The sequence below is a fragment of the Rhinoraja longicauda genome, chromosome 7 (assembly GCF_053455715.1).
Source record: "Rhinoraja longicauda isolate Sanriku21f chromosome 7, sRhiLon1.1, whole genome shotgun sequence".
Classification (NCBI taxonomy): domain Eukaryota; kingdom Metazoa; phylum Chordata; class Chondrichthyes; order Rajiformes; family Arhynchobatidae; genus Rhinoraja; species Rhinoraja longicauda.
This window is the reverse complement of record NC_135959.1, coordinates 5319974-5330967: the sequence shown is the minus strand read 5'-3', so window position 1 is coordinate 5330967 and position 10994 is coordinate 5319974.

Here is a 10994-nt window from a genome sequence, read left to right as displayed (position 1 = left end):
AGTGCGTTTCGTGCCTCCGGATCTGGGGGGGGGTACTGTGGCGGCTCCCAAGGGTCGGGCCATACTACTACCGACCCCTCGGCACGGGAATGGACCAGTCCCGGGAGGCGGTCCTGGACTCAGGTATAAAAGGACAAGGTTTGGGCGCCAAGCCATTCCGGCAGACTAGACCCGTCTGAGACCCACGAACCAATAAATATACCTTCCCAAAATACCTGGCTCCTTGCCTTTATCAACACGCTACAATTGCATAGTTTCTCAATATCATCTATTTATTTCTAAATTGCCATCATAAATACAATAGATTGCTAAACTCCAAAACTAACTCACTAGAGTGAGTCTTCTTCTTCTTAGGCCCCCTGGGTCATGGCTGACCATGGGTGATGCATCCTAGTTGGCTACTTGCTCCACACCTCGGCTAGAGCAGCTTCGCTTGTGGCTGAAGAGACCAATGTGGGAGTGACTGTCTCTGTGGCAAAGGTCACATGTGTTTGTGGTCTCCGGTCTGTTGAAGTTGCTGCGCTCCTCTCTGCGTGCCCGCTTGTCTGCCGCTGCGTTCATCAGTTTCTCTCCCTCCGTTTTGAGACGTTGGTTCAGGGTACCTCTCCACCTGGTACAGTCAGCTGCAAGGCTCTCCCAGGACTCCACGTCGATGTCCAGCGCCTTCAAATCTCTCTTGCAGACGTCCTTGTAACGTAGCTGGGGGCGGCCGATGGTTCTCCTCCCAGATGTCAGCTCTCCATAGAGGATGTCCTTTGGAATACGTCCATCCTCCATGCTGTGGACATGGCCCAGCCACCGCAGCCTGTGCTGCCTGAGTAGAGTGTACACACTCGGAAGGCCAACGCGAGGCAGAATCTTGGCGATGGACACTCTGTCTTGCCAGGATATACCCAGGAAACGGTGGATGCTTCTAAGGTGGAAGGTGTTGAGCTTTCTCTCCAGTCTGGCATATGTAGTTCATGTCTCTCTGCTGTACAGCAGCGTGCTGTTGACACAGGCGTGTAGAGTGCTATAGACAATAGACAATAGGTGCAGGAGTAGGCCATTCGGCCCTTCGAGCCAGCACCGCCATTCAATGTGATCATGGCTGATCATTCTCAATCAGTACCCCGTTCCTGCCTTCTCCCCATACCCCCTGACTCCGCTATCCTTGAGCTCTATCTAGCTCTCTCTTGAATGGATTCAGAGAATTGGCCTCCACTGCCTTCTGAGGCAGAGAATTCCACAGATTCACAACTCTCTGACTGAAAAAGGTTTTTCCTCATCTCAGTTCTAAATGGCCTACCCCTTATTCTTAAACTGTGGCCCCTTGTTCTGGACTCCCCCAACATTGGGGACATGTTTCCTGCCTCTAACTTGTCCAGCCCCTTAATAATCTTATACGTTTCGATAAGAACCCCTCTCATCCTTCTAAATTCCAGTGTATACAAGCCTAGTCGCTCCAGTCTTTCAACATATGACAGTCCCGCCATTCCGGGAATTAACCTAGTAAACCTATGCTGCACGCCCTCAATAGCAAGAATATCCTTCCTCAAATTTGGAGACCAAAACTGCACACAGTACTCCAGGTGCGGTCTCACTAGGGCCCTGTACAACTGCAGAAGGACCTCTTTGTTACTATACTCAACTCCCCTTGTTATTGTTGTCTTCACTGTCAGCTTCGGATTGGTCCACACTGGACTCGAGATTGGTCACACTAGAATGAGTAACTGCCAAATGTCATCACTATTTATGAGTACAGCTGCATGGTTCCTTGAAGGTCGAGTTGCAGGTAGATATGGTGGTCAAAAAGGCTTTTGGCACTTTGGCCTTCATCAGTCAGAGTATTGAGTATAGAAGTTGGGAGGTCACGTTGCAGTTGTATAAGATGTTGGCGAGACCGCATTTAGAATATTGTGTTCAGTTCTGGGCACCATGTTATAGGAAAGATATCGTCAAGCTTGAAAGGGTTCAGAAAAGATTTACGAGGATGTTGCCAGGACTAGAGGGTGTGAGCTACAGGGAGAGGTTGAGTAGGCTGGGTCTCTATTCCTTGGAACGCAGGAGGATGAGGGGGGATCTTATAGAAGTGTATAAAATCATGAGAGGAATAGATCGGGTAGATGCACAGAGTCTCTTGCCCAGAGTAGAGGAATCGAGGACCAGAGGACATAGGTTCAAGGTGAAGGGGAAAAAAATTAATAGGAATCCGAGGGGTAACTTTTTCACACAAAGGTTGGTGGGTGTATGGAACAAGCTGCCGGAGGAGGTAGTTGAGGCTGGGACAATCCCAAAGTTTAAGAAACAGTTAGACAGGTACATGGATAGGATAGGTTTGGAGGGATATGGACCAAGCACAATCAGGTGGGACATGTTGGCCGGTGTGGGCAAGTTGGGCCGAAGGGCCTGTTTCTACACCATATACTCTATGACTTTGACTATGACTCTATATTATCAAAGCTTTGAAATATTTTTTCAAGTAAACCGATTAACATTAGACCGTAATGAGCAATTTTCTATGATTAGGTTGATGTCTTACTTAATTGTTAACAAATAAATTAATTACATAATTTACATGATTAATTACTTAATAATATCAGATGGTAAACCTATCGGCGCATAATCAATAAGTTTACAAAATTATATCTTTATGTAATTAATCATTTGCCTTATTCATTATTTTTAATCAGAATCAGTTCATTTTCAATTCATTTTATGTTAAAATATGCTGAAATTAAATGCGCAAATCTGACAACTTTTATGGACATGAGTTCTTGATTTAAACAATGGTTTAGTTTAGTTTAGTTTGGAGAAACGGCTCGGAAACAGGCCCTTCGGCCCACCGAGTCCGCACCGACCAGCGATCCCCGCACATTAACACTATCCTACACACACTAGGGACAATTTACACATACACCAAGCCAATTAACCTACATACCTGTACGTCTTTGGAGTGTGGGAGGAAACCGAAGATCTCGGAGAAAACCCACGCAGGTCACGGGGAGAACGTTCAAACTCCGTACAGACGGCGCCCGTAGTCGGGATCGAACCCGGGTCCCCGGCGCTGCAAGCACTGCAAGGGCCGCTCTGTAGTCAGTCCGGGGCGATGCCCCTCTCCAACCCGAGGGGGCAGATGTCCGGGGTGGCGCCCACAGGTTACTGAGCTGGATAATCAGCCATGATCTCATTGAATGGCGGTATAGGCTCGAAGGGCCGAATGGCCTACTCCTGCACCCATTTTCTATGTTTCTATGTCTATGTTTCTATGTGAAACACCTCACACTGTATCTGGCAAGAGTCCCGGGGCTATTGCCCCCTTCCCCTCTCTTCAATACATTGACACGATTCTCTCTATAACGTTATTTTCTATAAGATGTTTCTAGGGACATAGTTATCATGTTACAGCAGAATTATGGATTTAAGAGTGAGTTAGATGGAGCTCTAGGGGCTAGTGGAATCAAGGGATATGGGGAGAAGGCAGGCACGGGTTACTGATTGTGGATGATCAGCCATGAAGGGCCGAATGGCCTCTTCCTGCACCTATTTTCTATGTTTATCTATGTCTATGTATGTAATGGTGTTTCAGGGGATTAAAAATCTGACCGGGATGGATATTTTAAGCTTAGAATAGTCTACTGCATCATTCAATCATGGCTGATCTATTTTGCTCTCTCAACCTCATTGTCCCTGCAATCTTTGACACCCTTCTCAATCAAAAGCCTATCAATCTATGCTTTAAAAATACACAATGTCTTGGCCTCCTCAGCCATCTGTGGCACAGATTCACCACCCTCTAGCTAAAGAAATTCCTTCTCATCTCCATTCTAAAGGTGCGTCCTTTTATTCCGAGGCTGTGCCCTCTAGTCCTGGACTCCCCCACTAGTTGAAACATCTTTTCCATTTCCACTCCATCTAGGCCTTTCATTGTTTGAGATCGCTGATGTCATAGAATTATACAGGCCCTTCAGCCCAACTTGCCCATTCTGACCAAGATGACCATCATACTTATCCCACCAGCCCCATATTCCCTCTAAATCATTCTTATCCATTTTCCCTGTCCAAATGTCAACATTTATTTTACTGTTGTTGTTGTTTTGATGCGTTGGTTTTAATTTCCAAAGTTCTTCTCAGTTTGGAGAAGCTTCCAAAACATCAGAAACTTAAAAATATATAACTCCTTTATTCAAAAAAAGGAGTTGAGACAGAAAGTAGAAATCTACAGGGCAGTACGTTAATGTTTAGGAAGGAACTGCAGATGCTGGCTTAAACCGGAGCCAGACTCAAAAGGTTGGAGTAACTCAGCGGGTCAGGCAGCATCTCTGACGAAAAGGGATAGGTGACCTATCCTTATCCTCCAGGGATGCTGCCTGACCCGCTGTTCATAAATTCATAAGTGATAGGAGCAGAATAAAGGCCATTCAGCCCATCAAGTCTACTCCGCCATTCAATCATGGCTGATCTATCTCTCCTTCCTAACCTAATTCTCCTGCCTTCTCCCCTCAACCCCTGACACCTGTACTAATGTTGAATCTATCTATCTCTGCCTAAAAAAAAATATCCACTGACTTGGCCTCCACGGCCTTCTGTGAGGTAATGCTGAGGGTTATTTGAAGTTGGAGAAATCAATGTTCACACCACCGCGTCGTACGCTGCCAAGCGAAATATGAGGTATCGTTCCTCCTGGCTTCGCCCTGACAGTGGTGGAAAGTCATTTGAGTTCTCTTAAGACGTTAAGCGTTGTGGATGAAGGGGAAATGATGGATGTTCTATACTTCTAGACTTCCAGAGACATTGATAAGTGGCCATATGAAAGGTTATAGTGGATAATAAAAGCTTACGGTAGAGGAGGTAAGATTGAATGGCTAACAGAGAATAGGCATAAAAAATGGGCGGCAGCGTGGCTCAGCAGTAGAGCTGCTGCCTCACAGTGCCAGAGATCCGGACTCCATCCCGACTACGGGTTGCTGTCTGTACGGAGTTTGTACAAACTCTCTGTGACAGCCTGGGTTTTCTCCAGGGTGTTCCGGTTTTCTCCCTCACTTTAAAGAGCATTGCACAGCTTTGTAGATAATAGTCTTCTGTAAATTATCCCTAGTGTGTGTTGGATAGTGTTAGTGTACGGGATGATCGCTGGTCGGCGCAGACTTACATAGAAACATAGAAAATAGGTGCAGGAGGAGGCCATTTGGCCCTTCGAGCCAGCACCGTCATTCATTGCGATCATGGCTGATCATCCACAATCAGTAACCCGTGCCTGCCTTCTCACCATACCCCTTGATTCCAGTAGCCTCTAGAGCTCTATCTAACTCTCTTTTAAATTCATCCAGTGAATTGGCCTCAATTGCCCTCTGTGGCAGAGAATTCCACAAATTCATAACTCTCTGGGTGAAAAAGTTTCTTCTCACTTCAGTTTTAAATGGCCTCCCCTTTATTCTTAGACTGTGTGGCCACTGGTTCTGGACTCGCCCAACATTGGGAACATATTTCCTACATCTTGGTGTATCTCTAGAGTAAAGTCCAAAAGCCACAAAGTGCTGAAAACAAATGCACAAAATAGGAAGTTTGAAGAAGAGTCGCGACCCAAAACATCGCCGATCCATGTACTCCAGAGATGCTGCCTGACCCGCTGATCCAGCACTTCATTTCTTGGTTTGTAGATTTGCATCTGCAGATGTTGTCAGGATTAGAAGGTCTGAGCTATAGGCAGAGGTTGAACAGGCTGGGACTCTATTCCTTGGAGCGCAGGAGGATGAGGGGTGATCTAAAAGAGGTGTGTAAGATCATGAGAGGAAAAGATCGGGTAGAGTCTCTTGCCCAGAGTAGGGGAATCGAGGACCAGAGGACATAGATTTAAGGTGAAGGGGAAAAGATTTAATAGGAATCTGAGGGATAACTTTTTCACACAAAGGGCGGTGGGTGTGTGGAACAAGCTGCCAGAGGAGGTCGTTGAGGCTGGGACTATCCCAAAATTTAAGAAGCAGTTAAACAGGCACATAGATAGGTCAGATCTGGAGGGATATGGACCAAATTCTGGCAGATGGGACTTAGTGCAGCTGGGGCATGTTGGCCGGTGTGGGCAAGTAGGGCCGAAGGGCCTGTTTCCACACTGTATCACTCTAAGACTCTATGACTCTATGTATGTACAGTATGTATGTGTGTGTATGTATGTATGATGTATGTTTAGTTTAGTTTAATTTAATTTAGTTTAATTTAGCGATACAGCGCGGAAAGACAATAGACAATAGGTGCAGGAGGAGGCCATTCGGCCCTTCGAGCCAGCACCGCCATTCAATGGGAACATGACTGATCATTCTCAATCAGTACCCCGTTCCTGCCTTCTCTCCATACCCCCTGACTACGCTATCCTTAAGAGCTCTATCAAGCTCTCTCTTGAATGCATTCAGAGAATTGGCCTCCACTGCCTTCTGAGGTAGAGAATTCCACAGATTTACAACTCTCTGACTGAAAAGGTTTTTCCTCATCTCAGTTCTAAATGGCCTACCCCCATATTCGAAGAGTCCCTTCGGTCCGCCAAGTCCGCACCGACCAGCGATCCCCGCACACTAACACTATCCTACACACACTAGGGACAGTTTACACTTGTACCAAGCCAATTAACCTGCAACCCTGTAAGCCTTTGGAGTGTGGGAGGAATCCGATGTTTTCGGAGAAAACTCACACAGGTCACGGGGAGAACGTACAAACTCCGTACAGACAGCACCCATTGTCGGGATCGAACCCGGGTCTCTGGCGCTGCAAATGCTGGAAAGCAGCAACTCTACCATTGTGCCACCGTGCTGCCCTATGTATGCATGTGTGTGTGTGTGTGTGTGTGTGTGTGTGTGTGTGCGTGTATATATATATATATATATATATATGTATATATATATGTATATATATATATATATGTATATAATATCAGTCTTAAGAAGGGTCTCGACCCGAAACGTCACCCATTCCTTCGCTCCAGAGATGCTGCCTGTCCCACTGAGTTACTCCAGCAGTTTGTGTCTACCTTCGATTTAAACCAGCATCTGCACTTCTTTCCTACGAATATACAGTATATATTGAACTTCTTTGTTTATGGAGTACTATGTGTACATCAGATCATAAGGGATAGGAGTAGAATTAGGCCATTCGGCCCATCAAGTCTACTCCGCCGTTCAATCATGGCTGATCTATCCCTCCCTCCTAACCCCATTCTCCTGCCTTCTCCCCATAACCTCTGACACCTGCACTAAAGATAGTATTCTGCTGTTGTGCTGCTGCAAGTAAGAAATGTCATTGTCCTGTCTGCGACATTTGACAATAAGACACTCTTGACTCTTGGTACTTGGTGGGGAATCGAGAACCAGAGGACATCGGTTTAAGGCTAGGGGGGAAAGATTTTATGGGAATCCGAGGGTAACTTTTTCACGCAAAGGGTGGTGGGTGTATGAAACGTGCTGCCTGGGGAGGTAGTTGAGGCAGAACCTTTTCACAGCAAGTGGCTTGGACAGGTGCATGGATAGGAAATGGGCCAAACGTTGGCAAATGGGATTAGTTTAGTTTAGTTTAGAGGCACAGCACGGAAACAAGCCCTTCAACCCACCGAATCCGCACCGACCAGCAATCCCTGCATATTAACACAAGCCTAGACGCACTAGGGACAATTTACACTTATACCAAGCATACAAATCCAAGCCAATTAATTTACAAATCTGTACGTCTTTGGAGTGTGGGCGGAAACCGAAGATCTTGGAGAAAACCCACGCGGGTCACGGGGAGAAGGTACAAACTCCGTACAGACAGCACCCGTAGTGGGGATCGAACCTGGATCTCCGCCGCTGCAAGCGCTGTAAGGCAGCAACTCTACCGCTGTGCCACCTAGTGCAGATGGGGCATATTGGTTAGCATGAATGAGTGGGCTGAAGGACCTGTTTCCGTGCTGTATGATTCTATGACAGTAACTGGCAGCTCAGTTAGCATGTTACCCCACTTTGATTTTAAGTGCTGCCAACAAAATTAAACTCAGAAATCAATCTCAGGATTTACCATCACCTTATTTTAAACTACATACAAAATGAAATAAATGTTCTCTTATTATGAATTATTTCTTATGATGAAAGAGAGTGGATCGACTGGGCATATATTCGCTGGAATTTAGGATACGAGAGGATATAACATTCCTAAGGGATTGGACAGGCTAGATGCAGGAAAAATGTTCCCGATGTTGGGGGAGTCCAGAACCAGGGAACATGGTTTAAGAATAGGGTAGGCCATTTAGGACTGATCTTTTCACCCAGAGAGTTGTGAATCTGTGGAATTCTCTGCCACAGAAGGCCGTGGAGGCCAATTCACTGGATGTTTTCTATAGAGAGTGAGATATAGCTCTTAGGGCTAACGTAATCAAAGGATATGGGGAGAAAGCAGGAACGGGGTACTGATTTAGGATGATCCGCCATGATCATATTGAATGGCGGTGCTGGCTCAGTGGTGCAGCGGTAGAGTTGCTGCCTTACAGTGCCAGAGACCCGGGTACCATCCTAACTATGGGGGGTTGTCAGTACGGGGTTTGTACGTTCTCCCCGTGACCTGCGTGTCATTTTCTTCAGGTGTTCCGGTTTAGACACATAGACAATAGACAATAGGTGCAGGAGTAGGCCATTCGGCCCTTCGAGCCAGCACCGCCATTCAATGTGATCATGGCTGATCATTCTCAATCAGTACCCCATTCTTGCCTTCTTCCCATATCCCTTGATTCCGCTATCCCTAAGAGCTCTATCTAACTCTTTTTAATGCATCCAGTGAATCGGCCTCCACTGCCTTCAGAGGCAGAGAATTCCACAAATTCACAAAATTCATCTCAGTTCTAAATAGCCTCCCCCTTATTCTTAAACTGTGGCCCCAGGATCTGGACTACCCCAACATCGGGAACATGTTTCCTGCATCTAGCGTGACCAATCCCTTAATAACTTTATATGTTTCTGTAAGATCCCCTCACATCCTTCTAAATTCCAGTGTACACAAGCCCAGTCGCTCCATTCTTTCATCATATGACAGTCCAGCCATCCCAGGAATTAACCTAGTGAACCTACGCTGCACTCCCTCAATAGCAAGAATGTCCTTCCTCAAATCAGGAGACCAAAACTACACACAATACTCGAGGTGTAGTCTCACCAGGGCCCTATACAACTGCAGAAGGACCTCTTTGCTCCTGTACTCAAATCCTCTCGTTATGAAGGCCAACATGCCATTAGCTTTCTTCACTGCCTGCTGTACCTGCATGCTTACTTTCAGTGACTGATGTACAAGGACACCCAGGTCTCGTTGTGCTTCCCCTTTTCCTAACCTGACACTATTCACATAATAACCTGCCTTCCCATTCTTGCCCCCACCAAAGTGGATGACCTCTTATTTATCCACACTATACTGCATCTGCCCACTCACCCGACCTGTCCAAATCACCCTGCATCCTCATAGCGTCCTCCTCACAGTTCACACTGCCACCACACTCCAAATAGACAATAGATAATAGACAATAGGTGCAAGAGGAGGCCATTCGGCCCTTCAAGCCGGCACCACCATTCAATGTGATCATGGCTGATCATCCACAATCAATACCCCAGTCCTGCCCTCTCCCCATACCCCCTGACTCCGCTGTCATTAAGAGCTCTGTCTAACTCTCTCTTGAAAGATGTACAGGTTCGTAGGTTAATTGGCTTTGGTAAAATTGTAAATTGTCCCTAGTGTGTGTGTGTGTGTGCAGGATAGCTGTTAACGCGCGGGGATCGCTGGTCGGCGCGGATTCGGTGGGCCGAAGGGCCTGTTTCCGCGCTGTATCTCTAATCTAATCGTGGCCATGTTCTGTAAGTATCAGCAGATATTTATTCACTTGTAGAGAAACTAATGTATTTTTTCCGATTGACAAGCAACACTTTCATTATTCCACAGGGAGCATTTTGATTACTCTTGAAAAATGCTCGGTTTCTTCGAGCCATTTAATCACATCTTTCTCTGTCTCCACAAATTCATGACAAAACCAAGCAGACAAGAGTTAAAGATCAATAGTAAGAAATTATATTTTCACTAGTGGCATTCATGAAAGAGTACCTTCCAAGCTTCTACCACGACAGTCCCCTTTAATGCATCACATGGCAACATAGAAACATAGAAAAAAAGGTGCAAGAGGAGGCCATTCGGCCCTTCGAGCCAGCACCGCCATTCATTGTGATCATGGCTGATCAACCACAATCAGTACCCCGTGCCTGCCTTCTCCCCATATCTCATGATTCCACTATCCCCCAGAGCTCTATCTAACTCCTCTTAAATTCATGCAGTGAGTTGGCCTCCACTGCCCTCTGTGGCAGAGAATTCCACAAATTCACAACTCTCTGGGTGAAAAAGTCGCTTCTCACCTCAGTTTTAAATGGCCTCCCTTGTATTCTAAGACTGTGTGGCCCCTGGTTCTGGACTCCCCCAACATTGGGAACATTTTTCCTGCATCTGGCTTGTCCAGTCCTTTTATAATTTTATATGTCTCTATAAGATCCCCTCTCATCCTTCTAAACTCTAGTGAATACAAGCCTAGTCTTTTCAATCTTTCCTCATATGACAGTCCTGCCATCCCAGGGATCAATCTCGTGAACCTACGCTGCACTGCCCTATACAACTGCAAAAGAACCTTGGATGTAATGGAATATTAGAAGCAGGATTGTGACACAAAGTGCTGGAGCAAATCAGCAGGTCGGGCAGCATCTCTAGAGGAGATGGATAGGTGACGTTTCCAGTTCGGCCCCTTTAGTGATGTTTAGGGGCAGCACGGTGGCGCAGCGGTAGAGTTGACGCCTTTCAGCGCCAGAGTCCCAGGTTCGATCCTGACTACGGGTGCTGTCTGTATGGAGTTTGTACGTTCTCCCCATGACCTGCGTGGGTTTTCTCCGGGTACTACGGTTTCCTCCCACACTCCAAAGACGCACAGGTTTGTAGGTTAATTGGCTTCGGTAAAAATTATAAATAGTCTCTGGTGTGTA